This window comes from Rhipicephalus microplus, chromosome 9 (assembly GCF_043290135.1).
Source record: "Rhipicephalus microplus isolate Deutch F79 chromosome 9, USDA_Rmic, whole genome shotgun sequence".
Taxonomy (NCBI): Eukaryota; Metazoa; Arthropoda; class Arachnida; order Ixodida; family Ixodidae; genus Rhipicephalus; species Rhipicephalus microplus.
Window position 1 is genome coordinate 69,115,073 of NC_134708.1, and position 27,346 is coordinate 69,142,418.

The window sequence follows — 27,346 nt, forward strand, 5'->3', positions numbered from 1 at the left end:
AAGCTTCTTTAAAGGAATTAACAACCATTCTTTAACCAATCATCATATTGTAGAGAGTGTGGCTGCGCGCCCTTGTTTGGAATACGGTAGTTAAAGCTAAATTCAGTGGCACGGTATAGCGCGGGAAATCGGAGAGGCGTATTTCATAAACAAAGCTGGGGATTCATGTGTCACGTAACTCTCACTTATGTTGCTTGCTACTGAGGTAGCTTTCCTGGAAGCGCATCATTTATACAATCTGTCTGCTCATCTAATCCTTTTCTTTCACCGCACGTGTTCTCGTAACCGCATATATACGTATGTCTGTTTTCTCCAACAATGTTTCAGTTGTCAGTGGGTGCTGCGTCTAGGTGTCCTCCTTTTGTATTTCAATTTTTTGGCGCAACTCAGTAATTACATAATATTTCTTGTTCTTTAAACTATGTTACCCCTTTTTTACACAAAATGCAGCCATGTGCGAAACCTTCATTGAGACACTTTCAACCTTCTCAATTACACAGTACTATTCCACAATTAAATTTGTTCAAGTAGCATCATGCAATAAAGAGTACACACTAAGTGATTGAATTACGCACAAGAAACAGGATCGATACTGCTATCACGTTCAACTGTGAAAAACGGAGCTTAACGGTCCCCCAGTTTTTTCACACATTGCAAGCCCTAATGCATCATACCAGTTTATTTGTCGGCATGCGTAAAACTATCTACAGTGCTCGCGGATTAAAACGTGACATCACATTATTTTGTGTAACTATGTATGCGGGTATGCGCAGTTCCTCAAGGTAACCACGCGATTTTGCGACATCAGTAACGATAATGTCGCCTGTGATATACGCATAGCAGTCAAATTTACACTTATATCACCCTGGTTGTAGATGGCGGAAACTAAATTACGGGCTATTCTTAAGTTTTTCCATTTGGATCCGTGACATAGCACCCTGCTTTGAAGAATCAAACTAGCAACAAAAATTTTAACTGCGTGTTCTTATCAAAACACACGTAAATATAAAAACAAGTAGAACGTAGACGAAGAAAGATAAATTCAAACGCAAGACAAATTCAAACGTGGGCTCATAAATCTCATGACACCCTTGGAGTTTGAGATATGCAACTCTTTTTTATTTGTAATTGCGCAAGTTGTAATCCTTAGTTTTTCCTCAAGCGTTAAAATGAGAAAAATAAGACACAAGTATATTTACATCAATATATTTATAAAAAGTACAATGGCACAAAACCAACATTTTCCTGGCGTAGATTTTTTGATTAAATAGAGCACTGTCTGGATCAAGTGAAAAAAAAAGAAAGTGTTGTCGTATCGCTTAAACAAAACAGCCTAATGACGTAACCATGATTAGCATAAAGTTATTTACTCAGCAAGCATGCAATGTGGTATGTTTTCGAGTTATCATAATATTTAAGAACAACGTGCGAAGGTAATGAAAATGATGAACTTACCTCAACATTTAGCCGAGACTTGTCTTTCAAGGAGCCTGTTAATTCTGATAACCTATTCACACCTTAAAGCCACCACGTGCATTCGTACTGCTTTAGGAAGAAGTTTTGAAGCAACGCTTGCCCGCAAGCGTGGGTATCCATTTTCTTCTCGCACGAAAAGTTGACGATCGCCAATCCAGCAGCGCACAGACGCACACGCACACAAAAACACTTCCACGTCCGTCCACAATTTCACCACGTACAGCGAAGTAGATTCCTGAGAGCTGCGTGATTATCTTGTGTAAATTGGAGCAGTAGTTGAACACGAAATAAGAGCAAAAGGAATGAAAATTAACAAACTCGATCAGCACAGCACCCATGACTCCGGCGAGCAAAAAAAAAACAACAATGACGCGGACGGATACAGTGCACGCAGGCTTGACAATGAATATTGCAATGGATACTACATTACTCCTTGAGATCAATGATTTACGCACTTTTCACTAGAACTAAATTTTCCTGAGCTTATTGGCGAACGACGTTTCATTTTTTAACTATTATTGACGCAATGTTATTACCATACGACTGAATGTTTGTGCAAACTATTTTCTTCGTCGTTACTTGAAATGGGCCACGGCACTCTCTTTCCTGCTGTGTCGACTGTCGACAGACTGTTGTATGCCACGTACAGCAGGGCTACATGGTGCCTACGCGCCACGCTTCTTCGAACAACTTTCTCCGAAGTGTCCACTCATCCGACGGGCGCCCTTTTTTGTATTTTTTTTACTGTGCGCACCCCTTGCAACCAATGCAGTCAGGCGAGTTTTTTCGAACAATGGACTTCAACTTCCTCCCGCGGGACCAGAAAGCTGCATGTGCAAGACCTTTGAGACAGGCATTCCGTGGAGCTGAAATCGCTGCTTCGTATACGCTGGCTACGAAGACGCGTTTCAGCGGAATTTTCATCTTATTTCGCAAGCATTTAAAATGATAATAATAATATTCAATCAACGAATAATCAATCAATCATTTTTAACCTACCCAAGAACAACCATAGGGTCTTTCATGCTGGCGCGCGCGAAAAGAAAACAAAAACAAACAATACATTACAGACTGTCCACATAAATGCAAAAAAGAGCAAAAACGAGCAGTCGAAAAGAAATCAACGCATAATGGAAACAACAAATAAAAGAGTAGATAATCATGGAATGGGACTGAAAAATAATGTAGAATATACATAACCGTGGCGAAGGCTTCCTGAAAGACGGAAAAGGGAAGAATCTGTGCATGTGCAAAGCTACGTTAGGACAGGGCAGCCCTCACTGACAAAAAAAAATGACTGTAGACTATGAAAAACATAACGAATTGAGAAAGTTGACGTTAGATAGACTCGGTATTCTGTAAAGGATAGAGTGTTGAAAGAACCTGGCAGGTACATGCAACGGTCGATTCTCTCTCGATAACTTACGCGGAGTTTCAAAATTATTACAACCGAGAAGGGCAGAATATCTCACCCTGAACTAGCTTGTAAAGAAATAACAGCTCAGCGCGATTTTGCCGGCCGTTAACTGATGGCAAATATAATATTCTAGCAGTGTTGAAAGGATTCTAGTGAAATGATGAGGGTAAATACTTATGAAATTTTTCTGGACTCACTCAGTGGCGCTACTGCTGGATTTAGCAAGGCCATTCCAAATCAAATATGCATATGTACTCAAGTTGACCACGACATATCGCGGTGTACAATTTGTAGAAGGCTGTAAAAGAACCGGATTCTCGCGAGAAGTTGAGCCAACAGGAAGAGAATGAAGGCCTCGCATGGCAGCACATTTAATGCAAGTAGAAAAAATTCAGCATCCTATCAAAAAGAACACCAAAATAACTGATCTCAAAAAACTTACATAACGACGCAGTATGACAGCATATGGATTTGCTGTGGGCGTTTTGCGAAATACAGCAGCAACAACAACAACAACAACAACAACAACAACAACAACAATAATAATAATAATAATAATAATAATAATAATACACTCATATCATTCTGACATGGCCGAAAATATCTAGCCACATTGAATGAAATGCCAGTGTCCGGGTGCCCATGAATCTCTATACGTGATTGTGCACTTGCGCAGTTTGGTGGGTATGTACCGGCATACATATCTTATAAGTAAGTGCACTACCGTGTTGGTGTTGAAAGGATATGTTCGCAAGCAGTTTGAATCGTTACGCGCCTGCACTACAAGGGGCTGTTTACATAATGTAGAGTTTGGCTTAGGTATCACGCCAGCCCGCAAAAGATGTGTCATACTAATTGTATTCACAAAGCAATGTTTAGGCTAATCCTGATGATGGCACGTGCGCTTTAGTGACCTCGACTAAGTAATGACACACCGACACAAAATAGAAGTTTTGTGAATTCGGCAGCCTACGTTAAATGTTGCTATAAAGCTTCAGCATTTCATTACATGGTCCATTAAATATGTATCACGTGTGAGTCAGTTGCACCTTTTTTAACGTACATGTCTATGACGTGAGATTTATTTGACGCTTGCAAACATTACACTAAATTATTTGTTCACTTGTGCAATCATAAAATTTTCGATAAATTTACTATGTGCACAGCCAGGAACATTATACGTAGCCAAAGGAAACGCAAGATGTATTTTTGCAATAAATTAGTACAACTTCCATCTTGAATGTTCTCATAATAGTGCCTACAAGTTGCATTCACGTAAGTTCTTTTTGTTTTTGAAAACACTCCCTTAAACATTGCACTGCGCATGCAATTATAGTAAATGGCTGCTGAAAGCAATCGCAGATGAGGGGTCAACAGGATTAAGAGAAATCTTGTTATATGAAGGGAGCATATAGCCATCAAAACTTTCAAATAATCAGAAATTTTGTCCACCGATGTGGAAGCTAAAAGTGCATTGAAATTACTCTTTCTTGCTGCCACTTTAAACAATGCATTAATGTGAACAATATAAGTTGCATGCATTTTGTCTTTACATAATACTATATAGGATTGCTCTATAATAATAGCGAGGTTCGGAAGCTTCAATACGTTTTGTGACTTGACACGATTCCTTCCTCGTAAAACATGTCTGCTCTTGTATACATTATTTACGTCGTATTAATTGCAACTTATTGTTTCAAACCTAAATGCTATGAAAAATGTACGAGTTAAATTACACGAATGCATGCATATATACATTCAACTGAGTTGCAACTATCACGTACACAAAGCAGACCTGAAATTTCGGTTTTTTTGCATGGCAGAAACAACATATATATTTAATACTCCTATTGTTATGAAAAACAAGCAGGTCAGCTTTGTGTACAAATTGTTATATATTACAATTCGCATAAAAGTGTGATCACGTTGCTAAATATATACGTGGTTCATCCCAAATAAGAGAGCTCTTCCACATATAAGGATCCACTTGATATGTTATATATGGTGTGGCCGTGCCTTATTTGGCCAGATTTGACTCCTTATATGGGTCAACCGCGTCATATATGGCCGTATATAACCCCATACATGAACCGACTCCGCCAGATATACATCCATATATGCTTATATGTGGCCACATATGCTGCCATATATGCCTATATATGGCCACATATGCTGTCATATATGCTTATATATGGCCAGATATAACTTATATATGGGCCATGTATGGCGTTTCCGTAAGGGTAGAGCTTCCCCTTTATATTAGCTTACTCTGGATGAGATGGAGAAAACGAAGATTATTTTGCCGATTGTATATTAGCGCAGGTTGAATTTCCACCCTATGGTAAATAAAAGATTACTGCTCCCCATCGGGGAATCGAACCCCGGTCTCCCGCGTGACAGGCGGGGATACTGGCCACTATACTAACGAGGATATGCGCATGCACGGCAGACACGACGGTATTGTCTGCGAGATCACAACTCAAGCTTGACATGACTGTTTCAGTGGGAGAGGAAAAAAAACAAAGACACCTGGCGCTAGAGCTTCCACATTATATTAGCTTACTCTGGAGGAGACGGAGAAAACGAAGATTATTTTGCCGATTGGTATAGTAGTGCAGGTTCAATTTCCACCCTATGGTAACTAAAAAAGTACTGCTCCCCGTCGGGGAATCGAACCCCGGTCTCCCGTGTGACAGGCGGGGATACTGACCACTATACTAACGAGGATATGTGTATGCACGGAAGACACGACGGTGTTGTCAGCGAGATCACAACTCTAGCTTGACATGACTGTTTCAGTGGGAGAGGAAAAAAACAAAGACACCTGGCGCTAGAGTTTCCCCATTATATTAGCTTACTCTGGAGGAGATGGAGAGAACGAAGATTATTTTGCCGATTGGTATAGCAGTGCAGGTTCAATTTCCACCCTATGGTAACTAAAAAATTACTGCTCCCCGTCGGGGAATTAAACCCCGGTCTTCCGCGTGACAGGCAGGGATACTGACCACTATACTAACGAGGATATGCGCATGAAGGCAGACACGACGGTTTTGTCTGCGAGATCAACACTCTAACTTGACACGACTGTTTCAGTGGGAGAGAAAAAAAACAGACACCTGGCACTAGAGCTTCTCCATTGTATTAGCTTACTCTGGAGGAGATGGAGTAAACGAAGATCATTTTGCCGATTGGTATAGCAGTGCAAGTTCAATTTCCACCCTATGGTAACAAAAAAATTACTGCTCCCCGTCGGGGAATCGAACCCCGGTCTCCCGCGTGACAGGCGGGGATACTGACCACTATACTAACGAGGATATGCGCATGCACGGCAGACACGACGGTGTTGTCAGCGAGATCACAACTCTCGCTTGACATGACTTTTTCAGTGGGACAGAAAAAAAACACCTGGCGCTAAAGCTTCCCCTTTATATTAGCTTACTCTGGGGGAGATGGAGAAAACGAAAATATTTTTGCCGAATGATATATTAGTGCACGTTGAATTTCCACCCTGTGGTAACTAAAAAATTACTGCTCCCCGTCGAAGAATTAAACCCCGGTCGCCCGCGTGACAGGCAGGGAAACTGACCACTATACTAACAAGGATATGCGCATGACGGCAGACACGACGGTGTTGTCTGCGAGATCACAACTCTAGCTTGACATGACTGTTTCAGTGGGAGAGGAAAAAAAACAAAGACACCTAGCGCTAGAGCTTCCACATTATATTAGCTTACTCTGGAGGAGACGGAGAAAACGAAGATTATTTTGCCGATTGGTATAGTAGTGCAGGTTCAATTTCCACCCTATGGTAACTAAAAAAGTACTGCTCCCCGTCGGGGAATCGAACCCCGATCTCCCGCGTGACAGGCGGGGATACTGACCACTATACTAACGAGGATATGTGTATGTACGGAAGACACGACGGTGTTGACAGCGAGATCACAACTCTAGCTTGACATGACTGTTCAGTGGGAGAGGAAAAAAAACAAAGACACCTGGCGCTAGAGTTTCCCCATTATATTAGCTTACTCTGGAGGAGATGGAGAGAACGAACATTATTTTGCCGATTGGTATAGCAGTGCAGGTTCAATTTCCACCCTATGGTAACTACAAAATTACTGCTTCCCGTTGGGAAATCGAACCCCGATCTCCCGCGTGACAGGCGGGGATACTGACCACTATACTAACGAGGATATGTGTATGTACGGAAGACACGACGGTGTTGACAGCGAGATCACAACTCTAGCTTGACATGACTGTTCAGTGGGAGAGGAAAAAAAACAAAGACACCTGGCGCTAGAGTTTCCCCATTATATTAGCTTACTCTGGAGGAGATGGAGAGAACGAACATTATTTTGCCGATTGGTATAGCAGTGCAGGTTCAATTTCCACCCTATGGTAACTACAAAATTACTGCTTCCCGTTGGGAAATCGAACCCCGATCTCCCGCGTGACAGGCGGGGATACTGACCACTATACTAACGAGGATATGCGCATGCACGGCAGACACGACGGTGTTGTCAGCGAGATCACAACTCCTACTTGACATGACATTTCAGTGGGACAGAAAAAAAACACCTGGCGCTAGAGCTTCCCCATTATATTAGCTTACTCTGGGGGAGATGGAGAAAACGAAGATTATTTTGCCGAATGATATATTAGTGCAGGTTGAATTTCCACCCTATGGTAACTAAAAAATTACTGCTTCCCGTCGGGGAATTAAACCCCGGTCTTCCGCGTGACAGGCAGGGATACTGACCACTATACTAACGAGGATATGTGCATGACGGCAGACACGACGGTGTTGTCTGCGAGATCAACACTCTAACTTGACACGACTGTTTCAGTGGGAGAGAAAAAAAACAGACACCTGGCACTAGAGCTTCTCCATTGTATTAGCTTACTCTGGAGGAGATGGAGAAAACGAAGATTATTTTGCCGAATGGTATATTAGTGCAGGTTGAATTTCCACCCTATGGTAACTAAAAGATTACTGCTCCCCGTCGGGGAATCGAACCCTGGTCTCCCGCGTGACAGGCGGGGATACTGGCCACTATACTAACGAGGATATGCGCATGCACGGCAGACACGACGGTATTGTCAGCGAGATCACAACTCCTACTTGACATGACATTTCAGTGGGACAGGAAAAAAACACCTGGCGCTAGAGCTTCCCCATTATATTCGCTTACTCTGAGGGATATGGAGAAAACGAAGATTATTTTGCCGAATGATATATTAGTGCAGGTTGAATTTCCACCCTATGGTAACTAAAAAATTCCTGCTCCCCGTCGGGGAATTAAACCCTGGTCTTCCGCGTGACAGGCAGGGATACTGACCACTATACTAACGAGGATATGCGCATGACGGCAGACACGATGGTGTTGTCTGCGAGATGAACACTCTAGCTTGACACGACTGTTTCAGTGGGAGAGAAAAAAAACAGACACCTGGCACTAGAGCTTCTCCATTATATTAGCTTACTCTGGAGGAGATGGAGTAAACGAAGATCATTTTGCCGAATGGTATAGCAGTGCAAGTTCAATTTCCACCTTATGGTAACTAAAAAATTACTGCTCCCCATCGGGGAATCGAACCCCGGTCTCCCGCGTGACAGGCGGGGATACTGACCACTATACTAACGAGGATATGCGCATGCACGGCAGACACGACGGTGTTGTCAGCGAGATCACAACTCTCGCTTGACATGACTTTTTCAGTGGGACAGAAAAAAAACACCTGGCGCTAGAGCTTCCCCTTTATATTAGCTTACTCTGGGGGAGATGGAGAAAACGAAAATATTTTTGCCGAATGATATATTAGTGCGCGTTGAATTTCCACCCTGTGGTAACTAAAAAATTACTGCTCCCCGTCGGGGAATTAAACCCCGGTCTCCCGCGTGACAGGCAGGGAAACTGACCACTATACTAACAAGGATATGCGCATGACGGCAGACACGACGGTGTTGTCTGCGAGATCAACACTCTAGCTTGACACGACTGTTTCAGTGGGAGAGAAAAAGAACAGATACCTGGCGCTAGAGCTTCCCCTTTATATTAGCTTACTCTGGAGGAGATAGAGAAAACGAAGATTATTTTGCCGAATGGTATATTAGTGCAGGTTGAATATTCACCCTATGGTAACTAAAAATTTACTGCTCCCCGTCGGGGAATTAAACCACGGTCTCCCGCGTGACAGGCAGGGATACTGACCACTATACTAACGAGGATATGCGCATGACGGCAGACACGACGGTGTTGTCTGCGAGATCAACACTCTAGCTTGACACGACTGTTTCAGTGGGAGAGAAAAAAAACAGATACCTGGCGCTACCTTACAAAAATCCTATATATGGACTTATATAAAAATCCCCATATATGGCTACATCAGGAATTGGGCATATCTGGCCCATATACGGAATCCCCATATATGGGCCGTATATAAACTGATATGTTCAAATCCTGATATAGCCATATATGGGCCTTATATCCCCATATATGGGTGCTGCTGTATATGGCCATATATGGCTATATATAGAGGCATCCATATAAGGTCTTATATGGATGCTTTCATATATGGCCTTATATGGATACCTTTATGTAAAGCCATTCAAATGATTCATCTATATTAGTTCAGCCTGTGTCACCGGCAAAAAATATAGCTGCTCAAATCATTCTTCAGCCAGAAATATACCTGTTTGTTGAAAGGTCTGCATGCAGTCACTATCATCTCCAAAACAAAGGCAGAACATACCCCAGAACATTCTTGTTCAATTAAGTTATCCTCAATATATCTCAAGTTATTCTCAACAACAATTTGCTAAAATGTATCTTGGCATCATATTTAAAATTTGTGGTGGGCACATGTCACTGTTAGTCCACTTTTCCTGAAGAGATACATTCTTTGTGCTTAAATTTATTGCTTACTTATCGACACTTTTTTATTTATCTATTTATTTCATTACCCACAGCACCGATTGGCATTACATTGGGGGAGCATTTACGAAAAGTAGAATACAAAAAATACATAGTCAGCCAAACAAATAATCAAAGTCACCTGAATCACAATCTGCAAGAGAAATTCATATATAAATCAGAACATGTTCTAACATATAAATCGGAACAATTCTAACATGAAATAAAACAAATATTTGGTAGTGTAGAGGCAATGCTAGAAGGCAGCTGGTTCCATCTTGTAATTTTTTTTGGTAACAAATCATTTTGAAACACGTCAGTCTAGCATGCGAATATTCTTATCTTGAACCTATGGTCAACACGGTCTGAGACATAGTACGGTGCAAGTAAATATTCCGCTTTATCGATTCCGACTTGACAAAAATAAATAGCATAAAAGAACCCAATTTGAGTTTCGTAAAGTTATCTTTCACAGTGTGTTATGTTTAAAACTTTTCTCGTGTGTCAAAGGAGCGTTCATAGTCAGTCAAAACGAAATATGACTTGCATTAACCGTATGAACTGCGTGTGCATTGAATAACTTAAATGAGTTGATAATCAACTTTTAAGAAGTTCGGTCGAAAGTGATTGGTATGCAAGCTTGTTATGTACAAGTATTGTGACTAATGACCTATAGAACGACTGCTAAAACTGGTGTCTATAGGTCTCTGTGCGCGTGGGAGCGGAGGCATTTAACAATATTTCTTGCCAACGGGACACTAAAAATGTACTTTGTAAACGTAATCCGCTTTCCATTTTAAATAATGCATCATTAACGTAACAGTTGTAAAGAGCTCATTCTGCAGAAATTCCGGTGTAGGCATCGGTGGCTCTCCATGAAAAATCGTCTTGTCAATGATCGAAAATTGAGAGAATGCAAATAAAACAAATATTATAAATTTTCGGGTTTGAGTGATGATCAAAATCATGCAGGCAATTTGCATGGCATGCAAGTGCTCTACAACACAGCTATGCATCTGCTTGAAAATAAAGCATGAATAACTTCCTCTTGTTGTAAATGCAAGGAAAATAACTGTCATGCTTAATAAATACATGTATCCTGCATGCAGGTTTCACAACACCTTTAATATCGCAGCTATATTGCATGATACAAGCGTGCATTGTCATCAAGCATCACAACACGTTATTACCAACGTGACTTCGCGGTCTAAAGACAGCCAACCATTACAAAAGGCACACTGGTTAGTGAACGTATTTCCTCACGACTGCGTAGTGGGTGCATAAAGTTCTAAAACATTTTACACACATTATATTGAGAAGCACGTTCTGCTGGGCGAGTTGGTACTTCATCTTAACTTAGTTGCGCGAAAAAATTTGAAGTGCGAAAGGAAGACACCTGGACACAGCGCACACTAACAACTGAAACTTTATTGAAGAAAACAGACATATGTATGCGGTTACGACGTACAACACGTGAGGTGGAAAAAAATGATTAGATGAGCAGACATCTGATCATTTTCTTTCACAGTGTGGACATCGTGTGGTGGACGGCACTGCGCTGTCGTGTGGGAAGTATTACTTAGAATTTATTTATATAATTGTAGATCACAAAGCTTCTTTAAAGGAATTAACAACCATTCTTTAACCAATCATCATATTGTAGAGAGTGTGGCTGCGCGCCCTTGTTTGGAATACGGTAGTTAAAGCTAAATTCAGTGGCACGGTATAGCGCGGGAAATCGGAGAGGCGTATTTCATAAACAAAGCTGGGGATTCATGTGTCACGTAACTCTCACTTATGTTGCTTGCTACTGAGGTAGCTTTCCTGGAAGCGCATCATTTATACAATCTGTCTGCTCATCTAATCCTTTTCTTTCACCGCACGTGTTCTCGTAACCGCATATATACGTATGTCTGTTTTCTCCAACAATGTTTCAGTTGTCAGTGGGTGCTGCGTCTAGGTGTCCTCCTTTTGTATTTCAATTTTTTGGCGCAACTCAGTAATTACATAATATTTCTTGTTCTTTAAACTATGTTACCCCTTTTTTACACAAAATGCAGCCATGTGCGAAACCTTCATTGAGACACTTTCAACCTTCTCAATTACACAGTACTATTCCACAATTAAATTTGTTCAAGTAGCATCATGCAATAAAGAGTACACACTAAGTGATTGAATTACGCACAAGAAACAGGATCGATACTGCTATCACGTTCAACTGTGAAAAACGGAGCTTAACGGTCCCCCAGTTTTTTCACACATTGCAAGCCCTAATGCATCATACCAGTTTATTTGTCGGCATGCGTAAAACTATCTACAGTGCTCGCGGATTAAAACGTGACATCACATTATTTTGTGTAACTATGTATGCGGGTATGCGCAGTTCCTCAAGGTAACCACGCGATTTTGCGACATCAGTAACGATAATGTCGCCTGTGATATACGCATAGCAGTCAAATTTACACTTATATCACCCTGGTTGTAGATGGCGGAAACTAAATTACGGGCTATTCTTAAGTTTTTCCATTTGGATCCGTGACATAGCACCCTGCTTTGAAGAATCAAACTAGCAACAAAAATTTTAACTGCGTGTTCTTATCAAAACACACGTAAATATAAAAACAAGTAGAACGTAGACGAAGAAAGATAAATTCAAACGCAAGACAAATTCAAACGTGGGCTCATAAATCTCATGATACCCTTGGAGTTTGAGATATGCAACTCTTTTTTATTTGTAATTGCGCAAGTTGTAATCCTTAGTTTTTCCTCAAGCGTTAAAATGAGAAAAATAAGACACAAGTATATTTACATCAATATATTTATAAAAAGTACAATGGCACAAAACCAACATTTTCCTGGCGTAGATTTTTTGATTAAATAGAGCACTGTCTGGATCAAGTGAAAAAAAAAGAAAGTGTTGTCGTATCGCTTAAACAAAACAGCCTAATGACGTAACCATGATTAGCATAAAGTTATTTACTCAGCAAGCATGCAATGTGGTATGTTTTCGAGTTATCATAATATTTAAGAACAACGTGCGAAGGTAATGAAAATGATGAACTTACCGCAACTTTGGGCTGTCCAGAGGGCCCACGATGCGGCGCTAGGGCTCGGCCTTACTGTCCCATCGTGGGAGCGGCCCGCCGTGTGCTAGGGCGCACGCCTTCGGACTTGTCAATAAAGTTTTTCCAAACCAAACCTCAACATTTAGCCGAGACTTGTCTTTCAAGGAGCCTGTTAATTCTGATAACCTATTCACACCTTAAAGCCACCACGTGCATTCGTACTGCTTTAGGAAGAAGTTTTGAAGCAACGCTTGCCCGCAAGCGTGGGTATCCATTTTCTTCTCGCACGAAAAGTTGACGATCGCCAATCCAGCAGCGCACAGACGCACACGCACACAAAAACACTTCCACGTCCGTCCACAATTTCACCACGTACAGCGAAGTAGATTCCTGAGAGCTGCGTGATTATCTTGTGTAAATTGGAGCAGTAGTTGAACACGAAATAAGAGCAAAAGGAATGAAAATTAACAAACTCGATCAGCACAGCACCCATGACTCCGGCGAGCAAAAAAAAAACAACAATGACGCGGACGGATACAGTGCACGCAGGCTTGACAATGAATATTGCAATGGATACTACATTACTCCTTGAGATCAATGATTTACGCACTTTTCACTAGAACTAAATTTTCCTGAGCTTATTGGCGAACGACGTTTCATTTTTTAACTATTATTGACGCAATGTTATTACCATACGACTGAATGTTTGTGCAAACTATTTTCTTCGTCGTTACTTGAAATGGGCCACGGCACTCTCTTTCCTGCTGTGTCGACTGTCGACAGACTGTTGTATGCCACGTACAGCAGGGCTACATGGTGCCTACGCGCCACGCTTCTTCGAACAACTTTCTCCGAAGTGTCCACTCATCCGACGGGCGCCCTTTTTTGTATTTTTTTTACTGTGCGCACCCCTTGCAACCAATGCAGTCAGGCGAGTTTTTTCGAACAATGGACTTCAACTTCCTCCCGCGGGACCAGAAAGCTGCACGTGCAAGACCTTTGAGACAGGCATTCCGTGGAGCTGAAATCGCTGCTTCGTATACGCTGGCTACGAAGACGCGTTTCAGCGGAATTTTCATCTTATTTCGCAAGCATTTAAAATGATAATAATAATATTCAATCAACGAATAATCAATCAATCATTTTTAACCTACCCAAGAACAACCATAGGGTCTTTCATGCTGGCGCGCGCGAAAAGAAAACAAAAACAAACAATACATTACAGACTGTCCACATAAATGCAAAAAAGAGCAAAAACGAGCAGTCGAAAAGAAATCAACGCATAATGGAAACAACAAATAAAAGAGTAGATAATCATGGAATGGGACTGAAAAATAATGTAGAATATACATAACCGTGGCGAAGGCTTCCTGAAAGACGGAAAAGGGAAGAATCTGTGCATGTGCAAAGCTACGTTAGGACAGGGCAGCCCTCACTGACAAAAAAAAATGACTGTAGACTATGAAAAACATAACGAATTGAGAAAGTTGACGTTAGATAGACTCGGTATTCTGTAAAGGATAGAGTGTTGAAAGAAGCTGGCAGGTACATGCAACGGTCGATTCTCTCTCGATAACTTACGCGGAGTTTCAAAATTATTACAACCGAGAAGGGCAGAATATCTCACCCTGAACTAGCTTGTAAAGAAATAACAGCTCAGCGCGATTTTGCCGGCCGTTAACTGATGGCAAATATAATATTCTAGCAGTGTTGAAAGGATTCTAGTGAAATGATGAGGGTAAATACTTATGAAATTTTTCTGGACTCACTCAGTGGCGCTACTGCTGGATTTAGCAAGGCCATTCCAAATCAAATATGCATATGTACTCAAGTTGACCACGACATATCGCGGTGTACAATTTGTAGAAGGCTGTAAAAGAACCGGATTCTCGCGAGAAGTTGAGCCAACAGGAAGAGAATGAAGGCCTCGCATGGCAGCACATTTAATGCAAGTAGAAAAAATTCAGCATCCTATCAAAAAGAACACCAAAATAACTGATCTCAAAAAACTTACATAACGACGCAGTATGACAGCATATGGATTTGCTGTGGGCGTTTTGCGAAATACAGCAGCAACAACAACAACAACAACAACAACAACAACAACAACAACAACAATAATAATAATAATAATAATAATAATTATAATACACTCATATCATTCTGACATGGCCGAAAATATCTAGCCACATTGAATGAAATGCCAGTGTCCGGGTGCCCATGAATCTCTATACGTGATTGTGCACTTGCGCAGTTTGGTGGGTATGTACCGGCATACATATCTTATAAGTAAGTGCACTACCGTGTTGGTGTTGAAAGGATATGTTCGCAAGCAGTTTGAATCGTTACGCGCCTGCACTACAAGGGGCTGTTTACATAATGTAGAGTTTGGCTTAGGTATCACGCCAGCCCGCAAAAGATGTGTCATACTAATTGTATTCACAAAGCAATGTTTAGGCTAATCCTGATGATGGCACGTGCGCTTTAGTGACCTCGACTAAGTAATGACACACCGACACAAAATAGAAGTTTTGTGAATTCGGCAGCCTACGTTAAATGTTGCTATAAAGCTTCAGCATTTCATTACATGGTCCATTAAATATGTATCACGTGTGAGTCAGTTGCACCTTTTTTAACGTACATGTCTATGACGTGAGATTTATTTGACGCTTGCAAACATTACACTAAATTATTTGTTCACTTGTGCAATCATAAAATTTTCGATAAATTTACTATGTGCACAGCCAGGAACATTATACGTAGCCAAAGGAAACGCAAGATGTATTTTTGCAATAAATTAGTACAACTTCCATCTTGAATGTTCTCATAATAGTGCCTACAAGTTGCATTCACGTAAGTTCTTTTTGTTTTTGAAAACACTCCCTTAAACATTGCACTGCGCATGCAATTATAGTAAATGGCTGCTGAAAGCAATCGCAGATGAGGGGTCAACAGGATTAAGAGAAATCTTGTTATATGAAGGGAGCATATAGCCATCAAAACTTTCAAATAATCAGAAATTTTGTCCACCGATGTGGAAGCTAAAAGTGCATTGAAATTACTCTTTCTTGCTGCCACTTTAAACAATGCATTAATGTGAACAATATAAGTTGCATGCATTTTGTCTTTACATAATACTATATAGGATTGCTCTATAATAATAGCGAGGTTCGGAAGCTTCAATACGTTTTGTGACTTGACACGATTCCTTCCTCGTAAAACATGTCTGCTCTTGTATACATTATTTACGTCGTATTAATTGCAACTTATTGTTTCAAACCTAAATGCTATGAAAAATGTACGAGTTAAATTACACGAATGCATGCATATATACATTCAACTGAGTTGCAACTATCACGTACACAAAGCAGACCTGAAATTTCGGTTTTTTTGCATGGCAGAAACAACATATATATTTAATACTCCTATTGTTATGAAAAACAAGCAGGTCAGCTTTGTGTACAAATTGTTATATATTACAATTCGCATAAAAGTGTGATCACGTTGCTAAATATATACGTGGTTCATCCCAAATAAGAGAGCTCTTCCACATATAAGGATCCACTTGATATGTTTTATATGGTGTGGCCGTGCCTTATTTGGCCAGATTTGACTCCTTATATGGGTCAACCGCGTCATATATGGCCGTATATAACCCCATACATGAACCGACTCCGCCAGATATACATCCATATATGCTTATATGTGGCCACATATGCTGCCATATATGCCTATATATGGCCACATATGCTGTCATATATGCTTATATATGGCCAGATATAACTTATATATGGGCCATGTATGGCGTTTCCGAAAGGGTAGAGCTTCCCCTTTATATTAGCTTACTCTGGATGAGATGGAGAAAACGAAGATTATTTTGCCGATTGTATATTAGCGCAGGTTGAATTTCCACCCTATGGTAAATAAAAGATTACTGCTCCCCATCGGGGAATCGAACCCCGGTCTCCCGCGTGACAGGCGGGGATACTGGCCACTATACTAACGAGGATATGCGCATGCACGGCAGACACGACGGTATTGTCTGCGAGATCACAACTCAAGCTTGACATGACTGTTTCAGTGGGAGAGGAAAAAAAACAAAGACACCTGGCGCTAGAGCTTCCACATTATATTAGCTTACTCTGGAGGAGACGGAGAAAACGAAGATTATTTTGCCGATTGGTATAGTAGTGCAGGTTCAATTTCCACCCTATGGTAACTAAAAAAGTACTGCTCCCCGTCGGGGAATCGAACCCCGGTCTCCCGTGTGACAGGCGGGGATACTGACCACTATACTAACGAGGATATGTGTATGCACGGAAGACACGACGGTGTTGTCAGCGAGATCACAACTCTAGCTTGACATGACTGTTTCAGTGGGAGAGGAAAAAAACAAAGACACCTGGCGCTAGAGTTTCCCCATTATATTAGCTTACTCTGGAGGAGATGGAGAGAACGAAGATTATTTTGCCGATTGGTATAGCAGTGCAGGTTCAATTTCCACCCTATGGTAACTAAAAAATTACTGCTCCCCGTCGGGGAATTAAACCCCGGTCTTCCGCGTGACAGGCAGGGATACTGACCACTATACTAACGAGGATATGCGCATGAAGGCAGACACGACGGTTTTGTCTGCGAGATCAACACTCTAACTTGACACGACTGTTTCAGTGGGAGAGAAAAAAAACAGACACCTGGCACTAGAGCTTCTCCAGTGTATTAGCTTACTCTGGAGGAGATGGAGTAAACGAAGATCATTTTGCCGAATGGTATAGCAGTGCAAGTTCAATTTCCACCCTATGGTAACAAAAAAATTACTGCTCCCCGTCGGGGAATCGAACCCCGGTCTCCCGCGTGACAGGCGGGGATACTGACCACTATACTAACGAGGATATGCGCATGCACGGCAGACACGACGGTGTTGTCAGCGAGATCACAACTCTCGCTTGACATGACTTTTTCAGTGGGACAGAAAAAAAACACCTGGCGCTAAAGCTTCCCCTTTATATTAGCTTACTCTGGGGGAGATGGAGAAAACGAAAATATTTTTGCCGAATGATATATTAGTGCACGTTGAATTTCCACCCTGTGGTAACTAAAAAATTACTGCTCCCCGTCGAAGAATTAAACCCCGGTCGCCCGCGTGACAGGCAGGGAAACTGACCACTATACTAACAAGGATATGCGCATGACGGCAGACACGACGGTGTTGTCTGCGAGATCACAACTCTAGCTTGACATGACTGTTTCAGTGGGAGAGGAAAAAAAACAAAGACACCTGGCGCTAGAGCTTCCACATTATATTAGCTTACTCTGGAGGAGACGGAGAAAACGAAGATTATTTTGCCGATTGGTATAGTAGTGCAGGTTCAATTTCCACCCTATGGTAACTAAAAAAGTACTGCTCCCCGTCGGGGAATCGAACCCCGATCTCCCGCGTGACAGGCGGGGATACTGACCACTATACTAACGAGGATATGTGTATGTACGGAAGACACGACGGTGTTGACAGCGAGATCACAACTCTAGCTTGACATGACTGTTCAGTGGGAGAGGAAAAAAAACAAAGACACCTGGCGCTAGAGTTTCCCCATTATATTAGCTTACTCTGGAGGAGATGGAGAGAACGAACATTATTTTGCCGATTGGTATAGCAGTGCAGGTTCAATTTCCACCCTATGGTAACTACAAAATTACTGCTTCCCGTTGGGAAATCGAACCCCGATCTCCCGCGTGGCAGGCGGGGATACTGACCACTATACTAACGAGGATATGCGCATGCACGGCAGACACGACGGTGTTGTCAGCGAGATCACAACTCCTACTTGACATGACATTTCAGTGGGACAGAAAAAAAACACCTGGCGCTAGAGCTTCCCCATTATATTAGCTTACTCTGGGGGAGATGGAGAAAACGAAGATTATTTTGCCGAATGATATATTAGTGCAGGTTGAATTTCCACCCTATGGTAACTAAAAAATTACTGCTCCCCGTCGGGGAATTAAACCCCGGTCTTCCGCGTGACAGGCAGGGATACTGACCACTATACTAACGAGGATATGTGCATGACGGCAGACACGACGGTGTTGTCTGCGAGATCAACACTCTAACTTGACACGACTGTTTCAGTGGGAGAGAAAAAAAACAGACACCTGGCACTAGAGCTTCTCCATTGTATTAGCTTACTCTGGAGGAGATGGAGAAAACGAAGATTATTTTGCCGAATGGTATATTAGTGCAGGTTGAATTTCCACCCTATGGTAACTAAAAGATTACTGCTCCCCGTCGGGGAATCGAACCCTGGTCTCCCGCGTGACAGGCGGGGATACTGGCCACTATACTAACGAGGATATGCGCATGCACGGCAGACACGACGGTATTGTCAGCGAGATCACAACTCCTACTTGACATGACATTTCAGTGGGACAGGAAAAAAACACCTGGCGCTAGAGCTTCCCCATTATATTCGCTTACTCTGGGGGATATGGAGAAAACGAAGATTATTTTGCCGAATGATATATTAGTGCAGGTTGAATTTCCACCCTATGGTAACTAAAAAATTACTGCTCCCCGTCGGGGAATTAAACCCTGGTCTTCCGCGTGACAGGCAGGGATACTGACCACTATACTAACGAGGATATGCGCATGACGGCAGACACGATGGTGTTGTCTGCGAGATGAACACTCTAGCTTGACACGACTGTTTCAGTGGGAGAGAAAAAAAACAGACACCTGGCACTAGAGCTTCTCCATTATATTAGCTTACTCTGGAGGAGATGGAGTAAACGAAGATCATTTTGCCGAATGGTATAGCAGTGCAAGTTCAATTTCCACCTTATGGTAACTAAAAAATTACTGCTCCCCGTCGGGGAATCGAACCCCGGTCTCCCGCGTGACAGGCGGGGATACTGACCACTATACTAACGAGGATATGCGCATGCACGGCAGACACGACGGTGTTGTCAGCGAGATCACAACTCTCGCTTGACATGACTTTTTCAGTGGGACAGAAAAAAAACACCTGGCGCTAGAGCTTCCCCTTTATATTAGCTTACTCTGGGGGAGATGGAGAAAACGAAAATATTTTTGCCGAATGATATATTAGTGCGCGTTGAATTTCCACCCTGTGGTAACTAAAAAATTACTGCTCCCCGTCGGGGAATTAAACCCCGGTCTCCCGCGTGACAGGCAGGGAAACTGACCACTATACTAACAAGGATATGCGCATGACGGCAAACACGACGGTGTTGTCTGCGAGATCAACACTCTAGCTTGACACGACTGTTTCAGTGGGAGAGAAAAAGAACAGATACCTGGCGCTAGAGCTTCCCCTTTATATTAGCTTACTCTGGAGGAGATAGAGAAAACGAAGATTATTTTGCCGAATGGTATATTAGTGCAGGTTGAATATTCACCCTATGGTAACTAAAAGATTACTGCTCCCCGTCGGGGAATCGAACCCCGGTCTCCCGCGTGACAGGCGGGGATACTGGCCACTATACTAACGAGGATATGCGCATGCACGGCAGACACGACGGTATTGTCTGCGAGATCACAACTCTAGCTTGAAGTGACTGCTTCAGTGGGAGAGGAAAAAAACAAAGACACCTGGCGCTAGAGCTTCCACATTATATTAGCTTACTCTGGAGGAGACGGAGAAAACGAAGATTATTTTTCCGAATGGTATAGCAGTGCAGGTTCAATTTCCACCCTATGGTAACTAAAAAGTTACTGCTCCCCGTCGGGGAATCGAACCCCGGTCTCCCGCGTGACAGGCGGGGATACTGACCACTATACTAACGAGGATATGTGCATGCACGGCAGACACGACGGTGTTGTCAGCGAGATCACAACTCTAGCTTGACATGACTGTTTCAGTGGGAGAGGAAAAAAAACAAAGACACCTGGTGCTAGAGCTTCCCCATTATATTAGCTTACCCTGGAGGGGATGGAGAGAACGAAGATTATTTTGCCGATTGGTATAGCAGTGCAGGTTTAATTTCCACCCTATGGTAACTAAAAAATTACTGCTCCCCGTCGGGGAATCGAACCCCGGTCTCCCACGTGACAGGCGGGGATACTGACCATTATACTAACGAGGATATGTGCATGCACGGCAGTCACGACGGTGTTGTCAGCGAGATCACAACTCTAGCTTGACATGACTGTTTCGGTGGGAGAGGAAAAAAAACAAAGACACCTGGCGCTAGAGCTTCCCCATTATATTAGCTTACCCTGGAGGGGATGGAGAGAACGAAGATTATTTTGCCGATTGGTATAGCAGTGCAGGTTCAATTTCCACCCTATGGTAACTAAAAAATTACTGCTCCCCGTCGGGGAATCGAACCCCGGTCTCCCGCGTGACAGGCGGGGATACTGACCACTATACTAACGAGGATATGTGCATGCACGGCAGTCACGACGGTGTTGTCAGCGAGATCACAACTCTAGCTTGACATGACTGTTTCGGTGGGAGAGGAAAAAAAACAAAGACACCTGGTGCTAGAGCTTCCCCATTATATTGGCTTACCCTGGAGGGGATGGAGAGAACGAAGATTATTTTGCCGATTGGTATAGCAGTGCAGGTTCAATTTCCACCCTATGGTAACTAAAAAATTACTGCTCCCCGTCGGGGAATCGAACCCCGGTCTCCCGCGTGACAGGCGGGGATACTGACCACTATACTAACGAGGATATGTGCATGCAGGGCAGTCACGACGGTGTTGTCAGCGAGATCACAACTCTAGCTTGACATGACTGTTTCGGTGGGAGAGGAAAAAAAACAAAGACACCTGGCGCTAGAGCTTCCCCATTATATTACCTTACTCTGGAGGAGATGGAGAGAACGAAGATTATTTTCCGATTGGTATAGCAGTGCAGGTTCAATTTCCACCCTATGGTAACTAAGAAAGTACTGCTCCCCGTCGGGGAATCAAACCCCGGTCTCCCACGTGACAGGCGGGGATACTGACCATTATACTAACGAGGATATGTGTATGCACGAAAGACACGACGGTGTTGTCTGCGATATCAACACTCTAGCTTGACACGACTGTTTCAGTGGGAGAGAAAAAAAAAGATACCTGGCGCTAGAGCTTCCCCTTTATATTATCTTACTCTGGAGGAGATGGAGAAAACGAAGATTATTTTCCGATTGGTATAGCAGTGCAGGTTCAATTTCCACCCTATGGTAACTAAGATAGTACTGCTCCCCGTCGGGGAATCGAACCCCGGTCTCCCGCGTGACAGGCGGGGATACTGACCACTATACTAACGAGGATATGTGTATGCACGGAAGACACGACGGTGTTGTCAGCGAGATCACAACTCTAGCTTGACATGACTGTTTAGGTCGGAGAGGAAAAAAAACAAAGACACCTGGCGCTAGAGTTTCCCCATTATATTAGCTTACTCTGGAGGAGATGGAGAGAACGAAGATTATTTTGCCGATTGGTATAGCAGTGCAGGTTCAATTTCCACCCTATGGTAACTAAGAAAGTAGTGCTCCCCGTCGGGGAATTAAACCCCGGTCTCCCGCGTGACAGGCAGGGATACTGACCACTATACTAACAAGGATATGCGCATGACGGCAGACACGACGGTGTTGTCTGCGATATCAACACTCTAGCTTGACACGACTGTTTCAGTGGGAGAGAAAAAAAAACAGATACCTGGTGCTAGAGCTTCCCCATATTATATTAGCTTACTCTGGAGGAGATGGAGAAAACGAAGATTATTTTGCCGATTGTATATTAGTGCAGGTTGAATTTCCACCCTATGGTAACTAAAAGATTACTGCTCCCCGTCAGGGAATCGAACCCTGGTCTCGAGCGTGACAGGCGGGGATACTGGCCACTATACTAACGAGGATATGCGCATGCACGGCAGACACGACGGTATTGTCTGCGAGATCAACACTCTAGCTTGACACGACTATTTCATTGGAAGAGAAAAAAAACAGATACCCGGCGCTAGAGCTTCCCCTTTGTATTAGCTTACTCTGGAGGAGATGGAGAAAACGAAGATTTTTTGCCAATTGTATATTAGTGCAGGTTGAATTTCCACCCTATGATAACTACACAATTACTGCTTCCCGTTGGGAAATCGAACCCCGGTCTCCCGCGTGACAGGCGGGGATACTGACCACTATACTAACGAGGATATGCGCATGCACGGCAGACACGACGGTGTTGTCAGCGAGATCACAGCTCCTACTTGACATGACATTTCAGTGGGACAGAAAAAAAACACCTGGCGCTAGAGCTTCCCCATTATATTAGCTTACTCTGGGGGAGCCGGAGAAAACGAAGATTATTTTGCCGAATGATATATTAGTGCAGGTTGAATTTCCACCCTATGGTAACTAAAAAATTACTGCTCCCCGTCAGGGAATTAAACCCCGGTCTTCCGCCTGACAGGCAGGAATACTGACCACTATACTAACAAGGATATGCGCATGACGGCAGACACGACGGTGTTGTCTGCGAGATCACAACTCTAGCTTGACATGACTGTTTCAGTGGGAGAGGAAAAAAACAAAGACTCCTGGCGCTAGAGTTTCCCCATTATATTAGCTTACTCTGGAGGAGATGGAGAGAACGAAGATTATTTTGCCGATTGGTATAGCAGTGCAGGTTCAATTTCCACCCTATGGTAACTAAAAAATTACTGCTTCCCGTTGGGAAATCGAACCCCGGTCTCCCGCGTGACAGGCGGGGATACTGACCACTATACTAACGAGGATATGCGCATGCACGGCAGACACGACGGTATTGTCTGCGAGATCACAACTCTAGCTTGACATGACTGTTTCAGTGGGAGAGGAAAAAAACAAAGACTCCTGGCGCTAGAGTTTCCCCATTAGCTTACTCTGGAGGAGATGGAGAGAACGAAGATTATTTTGCCGATTGGTATAGCAGTGCAGGTTCAATTTCCACCCTATGGTAACTAAAAAATTACTGCTTCCCGTTGGGAAATCGAACCCCGGTCTCCCGCGTGACAGGCGGGGATACTGACCACTATACTAACGAGGATATGCGCATGCACGGCAGACACGACGGTGTTGTCTGCGAGATCACAACTCTAGCTTGACACGACTGTTTCAGTGGGAGAGAAAAAAAACAGATACCTGGCGCTAGAGCTTCCCCTTTATATTATCTTACTCTGGAGGAGATGGAGAAAACGAAGATTATTTTCCGATTGGTATAGCAGTGCAGGTTCAATTTCCACCCTATGGTAACTAAGAAAGTACTGCTCCCCGTCGGGGAATCGAACCCCGGTCTCCCGCGTGACAGGCGGGGATACTGACCACTATACTAACGAGGATATGTGTATGCACGGAAGACACGACGGTGTTGTCAGCGAGATCACAACTCTAGCTTGACATGACTGTTTAGGTGGGAGAGGAAAAAAAACAAAGACACCTGGCGCTAGAGTTTCCCCATTATATTAGCTTACTCTGGAGGAGATGGAGAGAACGAAGATTATTTTGCCGATTGGTATAGCAGTGCAGGTTCAATTTCCACCCTATGGTAACTAAGAAAGTAGTGCTCCCCGTCGGGGAATTAAACCCCGGTCTCCCGCGTGACAGGCAGGGATACTGACCACTATACTAACAAGGATATGCGCATGACGGCAGACACGACGGTGTTGTCTGCGATATCAACACTCTAGCTTGACACGACTGTTTCAGTGGGAGAGAAAAAAAAACAGATACCTGGTGCTAGAGCTTCCCCATATTATATTAGCTTACTCTGGAGGAGATGGAGAAAACGAAGATTATTTTGCCGATTGTATATTAGTGCAGGTTGAATTTCCACCCTATGGTAACTAAAAGATTACTGCTCCCCGTCGGGGAATCGAACCCTGGTCTCGAGCGTGACAGGCGGGGATACTGGCCACTATACTAACGAGGATATGCGCATGCACGGCAGACACGACGGTATTGTCTGCGAGATCACAACTCTAGCTTGACATGACTGTTTCAGTGGGAGAGGAAAAAAAACAAAGACACCTGGCGCTAGAGTTTCCCCATTATATTAGCTTACTCTGGAGGAGATGGAGAGAACGAAGATTATTTTGCCGATTGGTATAGCAGTGCAGGTTCAATTTCCACCCTATGGTAACTAAGAAAGTAGTGCTCCCCGTCGGGGAATTAAACCCCGGTCTCCCGCGTGACAGGCAGGGATACTGACCACTATACTAACAAGGATATGCGCATGACGGCAGACACGACGGTGTTGTCTGCGATATCAACACTCTAGCTTGACACGACTGTTTCAGTGGGAGAGGAAAAAAAACACCTGGCGCTAGAGCTTCCCCATTATATTAGCTTACTCTGGGGGAGATGGAGAAAACGAAGATTAATTTGCCGAATGATATATTAGTGCAGGTTGAATTTCCACCCTATGGTAACTAAACAATTACTGCTCCCCGTCGGGGATTTAAACCCCGGCCTCCCGCGTGACAGGCAGGGATACTGACCACTATACTAACGAGGATATGCGCATGACGGCAGACACGACGGTGTTAACAGATACCCGGCGCTAGAGCTTCCCCTTTATATTAGCTTACTCTGGAGGAGATGGAGAAAACGAAGATTATTTTGCCAATTGTATATTAGTGCAGGTTGAATTTCCACCCTATGGTAACTAAACAATTACTGCTTCCCGTTGGGAAATCGAACCCCGGTCTCCCGCGTGACAGGCGGGGATACTGACCACTATACTAACGAGGATATGCGCATGCACGGCAGACACGACGGTGTTGTCTGCGAGATCAACACTCTAACTTGACACGACTGTTTCAGTGGGAGAGAAAAAAACAGACACCTGGCACTAGAGCTTCTCCATTGTATTAGCTTACTCCGGAGGAGATGGAGTAAACTAAGATCATTTTGCCGAATGGTATAGCAGTGCAAGTTATTATTTCCACCCTATGGTAACTAAAAAATTACTGCTCCCCGTCGGGGAATCGAACCCCGGTCTCCCGCGTGACAGGCGGGGATACTGACCACTATACTAACGAGGATATGCGCACGCACGGCAGACACGACGGTGTTGTCAGCGAGATCACAACTCTCGCTTGACATGACTTTTTCAGTGGGACAGAAAAAAAACACCTGGCGCTAGAGCTTCCCCTTTATATTAGCTTACTCTGGGGGAGATGGAGAAAACGAAAATATTTTTGCCGAATGATATATTAGTGCACGTTGAATTTCCACCCTGTGGTAACTAAAAAATTACTGCTCCCCGTCGGGGAATGAAACCCCGGTCTCCCGCGTGACAGGCAGGGAAACTGACCACTATACTAACAAGGATATGCGCGTGACGGCAGACACGACGGTGTTGTCTGCGAGATCACAACTCTAGCTTGACATGACTGTTTCAGTGGGAGAGGAAAAAAAACAAAGACTCCTGGCGCTAGAGTTTCCCCATTATATTAGCTTACTCTGGAGGAGATGGAGAGAACGAAGATTATTTTGCCGATTGGTATAGCAGTGCAGGTTCAATTTCCACCCTATGGTAACTAAAAAATTACTGCTTCCCGTTGGGAAATCGAACCCCGGTCTCCCGCGTGACAGGCGGGGATACTGACCACTATACTAACGAGGATATGCGCATGCACGGCAGACACGACGGTATTGTCTGCGAGATCACAACTCTAGCTTGACATGACTGTTTCAGTGGGAGAGGAAAAAAACAAAGACTCCTGGCGCTAGAGTTTCCCCATTATATTAGCTTACTCTGGAGGAGATGGAGAGAACGAAGATTATTTTGCCGATTGGTATAGCAGTGCAGGTTCAATTTCCACCCTATGGTAACTAAAAAATTACTGCTTCCCGTTGGGAAATCGAACCCCGGTCTCCCGCGTGACAGGCGGGGATTCTGACCACTATACTAACGAGGATATGCGCATGCACGGCAGACACGACGGTGTTGTCTGCGAGATCACAACTCTAGCTTGACATGACTGTTTCAGTGGGAGAGGAAAAAAACAAAGACTCCTGGCGCTAGAGTTTCCCCATTATATTAGCTTACTCTGGAGGAGATGGAGAGAACGAAGATTATTTTGCCGATTGGTATAGCAGTGCAGGTTCAATTTCCACCCTATGGTAACTAAAAAATCACTGCTTCCCGTTGGGAAATCGAACCCCGGTCTCCCGCGTGACAGGCGGGGATACTGACCACTATACTAACGAGGATATGCGCATGCACGGCAGACACGACGGTATTGTCTGCGATTTCACAACTCTAGCTTGACATGACTGTTTCAGTGGGAGAGGAAAAAAACAAAGACTCCTGGCGCTAGAGTTTCCCCATTATATTAGCTTACTCTGGAGGAGATGGAGAGAACGAAGATTATTTTGCCGATTGGTATAGCAGTGCAGGTTCAATTTCCACCCTATGGTAACTAAACAATTACTGCTTCCCGTTGGGAAATCGAACCCCGGTCTCCCGCGTGACAGGCGGGG

At 43.5% G+C, this 27,346-nt stretch overlaps 21 non-coding genes across 21 annotated transcripts; all 21 read right to left on the reverse strand.

The window, feature by feature from the left end:
- Window positions 1-5,252: 5,252 nt before the first annotated feature.
- On the reverse strand, window positions 5,253-5,324 carry TRNAD-GUC (transfer RNA aspartic acid (anticodon GUC)). The gene has a single exon. It is a non-coding gene; the product is annotated as a tRNA-Asp (tRNA).
- A 224-nt stretch (window positions 5,325-5,548) lies between these two features.
- TRNAD-GUC (transfer RNA aspartic acid (anticodon GUC)) lies at window positions 5,549-5,620 on the reverse strand. Its single transcript has one exon. It is a non-coding gene; the product is annotated as a tRNA-Asp (tRNA).
- Window positions 5,621-6,135: 515 nt separating this feature from the next.
- Window positions 6,136-6,207, reverse strand: TRNAD-GUC (transfer RNA aspartic acid (anticodon GUC)). The gene has a single exon. It is a non-coding gene; the product is annotated as a tRNA-Asp (tRNA).
- A 512-nt stretch (window positions 6,208-6,719) lies between these two features.
- Window positions 6,720-6,791, reverse strand: TRNAD-GUC (transfer RNA aspartic acid (anticodon GUC)). Its single transcript has one exon. It is a non-coding gene; the product is annotated as a tRNA-Asp (tRNA).
- Window positions 6,792-7,889: 1,098 nt separating this feature from the next.
- On the reverse strand, window positions 7,890-7,961 carry TRNAD-GUC (transfer RNA aspartic acid (anticodon GUC)). Its single transcript has one exon. It is a non-coding gene; the product is annotated as a tRNA-Asp (tRNA).
- A 508-nt stretch (window positions 7,962-8,469) lies between these two features.
- TRNAD-GUC (transfer RNA aspartic acid (anticodon GUC)) lies at window positions 8,470-8,541 on the reverse strand. The gene has a single exon. It is a non-coding gene; the product is annotated as a tRNA-Asp (tRNA).
- Window positions 8,542-16,809: 8,268 nt separating this feature from the next.
- On the reverse strand, window positions 16,810-16,881 carry TRNAD-GUC (transfer RNA aspartic acid (anticodon GUC)). The gene has a single exon. It is a non-coding gene; the product is annotated as a tRNA-Asp (tRNA).
- A 224-nt stretch (window positions 16,882-17,105) lies between these two features.
- On the reverse strand, window positions 17,106-17,177 carry TRNAD-GUC (transfer RNA aspartic acid (anticodon GUC)). Its single transcript has one exon. It is a non-coding gene; the product is annotated as a tRNA-Asp (tRNA).
- Window positions 17,178-17,692: 515 nt separating this feature from the next.
- On the reverse strand, window positions 17,693-17,764 carry TRNAD-GUC (transfer RNA aspartic acid (anticodon GUC)). Its single transcript has one exon. It is a non-coding gene; the product is annotated as a tRNA-Asp (tRNA).
- A 512-nt stretch (window positions 17,765-18,276) lies between these two features.
- On the reverse strand, window positions 18,277-18,348 carry TRNAD-GUC (transfer RNA aspartic acid (anticodon GUC)). The gene has a single exon. It is a non-coding gene; the product is annotated as a tRNA-Asp (tRNA).
- An 803-nt stretch (window positions 18,349-19,151) lies between these two features.
- On the reverse strand, window positions 19,152-19,223 carry TRNAD-GUC (transfer RNA aspartic acid (anticodon GUC)). The gene has a single exon. It is a non-coding gene; the product is annotated as a tRNA-Asp (tRNA).
- A 508-nt stretch (window positions 19,224-19,731) lies between these two features.
- On the reverse strand, window positions 19,732-19,803 carry TRNAD-GUC (transfer RNA aspartic acid (anticodon GUC)). Its single transcript has one exon. It is a non-coding gene; the product is annotated as a tRNA-Asp (tRNA).
- Window positions 19,804-20,312: 509 nt separating this feature from the next.
- Window positions 20,313-20,384, reverse strand: TRNAD-GUC (transfer RNA aspartic acid (anticodon GUC)). The gene has a single exon. It is a non-coding gene; the product is annotated as a tRNA-Asp (tRNA).
- Window positions 20,385-20,607: 223 nt separating this feature from the next.
- Window positions 20,608-20,679, reverse strand: TRNAD-GUC (transfer RNA aspartic acid (anticodon GUC)). Its single transcript has one exon. It is a non-coding gene; the product is annotated as a tRNA-Asp (tRNA).
- A 224-nt stretch (window positions 20,680-20,903) lies between these two features.
- On the reverse strand, window positions 20,904-20,975 carry TRNAD-GUC (transfer RNA aspartic acid (anticodon GUC)). The gene has a single exon. It is a non-coding gene; the product is annotated as a tRNA-Asp (tRNA).
- Window positions 20,976-21,199: 224 nt separating this feature from the next.
- On the reverse strand, window positions 21,200-21,271 carry TRNAD-GUC (transfer RNA aspartic acid (anticodon GUC)). The gene has a single exon. It is a non-coding gene; the product is annotated as a tRNA-Asp (tRNA).
- A 224-nt stretch (window positions 21,272-21,495) lies between these two features.
- Window positions 21,496-21,567, reverse strand: TRNAD-GUC (transfer RNA aspartic acid (anticodon GUC)). Its single transcript has one exon. It is a non-coding gene; the product is annotated as a tRNA-Asp (tRNA).
- Window positions 21,568-22,081: 514 nt separating this feature from the next.
- Window positions 22,082-22,153, reverse strand: TRNAD-GUC (transfer RNA aspartic acid (anticodon GUC)). Its single transcript has one exon. It is a non-coding gene; the product is annotated as a tRNA-Asp (tRNA).
- Window positions 22,154-24,126: 1,973 nt separating this feature from the next.
- On the reverse strand, window positions 24,127-24,198 carry TRNAD-GUC (transfer RNA aspartic acid (anticodon GUC)). The gene has a single exon. It is a non-coding gene; the product is annotated as a tRNA-Asp (tRNA).
- Window positions 24,199-25,301: 1,103 nt separating this feature from the next.
- Window positions 25,302-25,373, reverse strand: TRNAD-GUC (transfer RNA aspartic acid (anticodon GUC)). The gene has a single exon. It is a non-coding gene; the product is annotated as a tRNA-Asp (tRNA).
- Window positions 25,374-25,830: 457 nt separating this feature from the next.
- Window positions 25,831-25,902, reverse strand: TRNAD-GUC (transfer RNA aspartic acid (anticodon GUC)). The gene has a single exon. It is a non-coding gene; the product is annotated as a tRNA-Asp (tRNA).
- Between the last annotated feature and the right edge of the window lie 1,444 nt (window positions 25,903-27,346).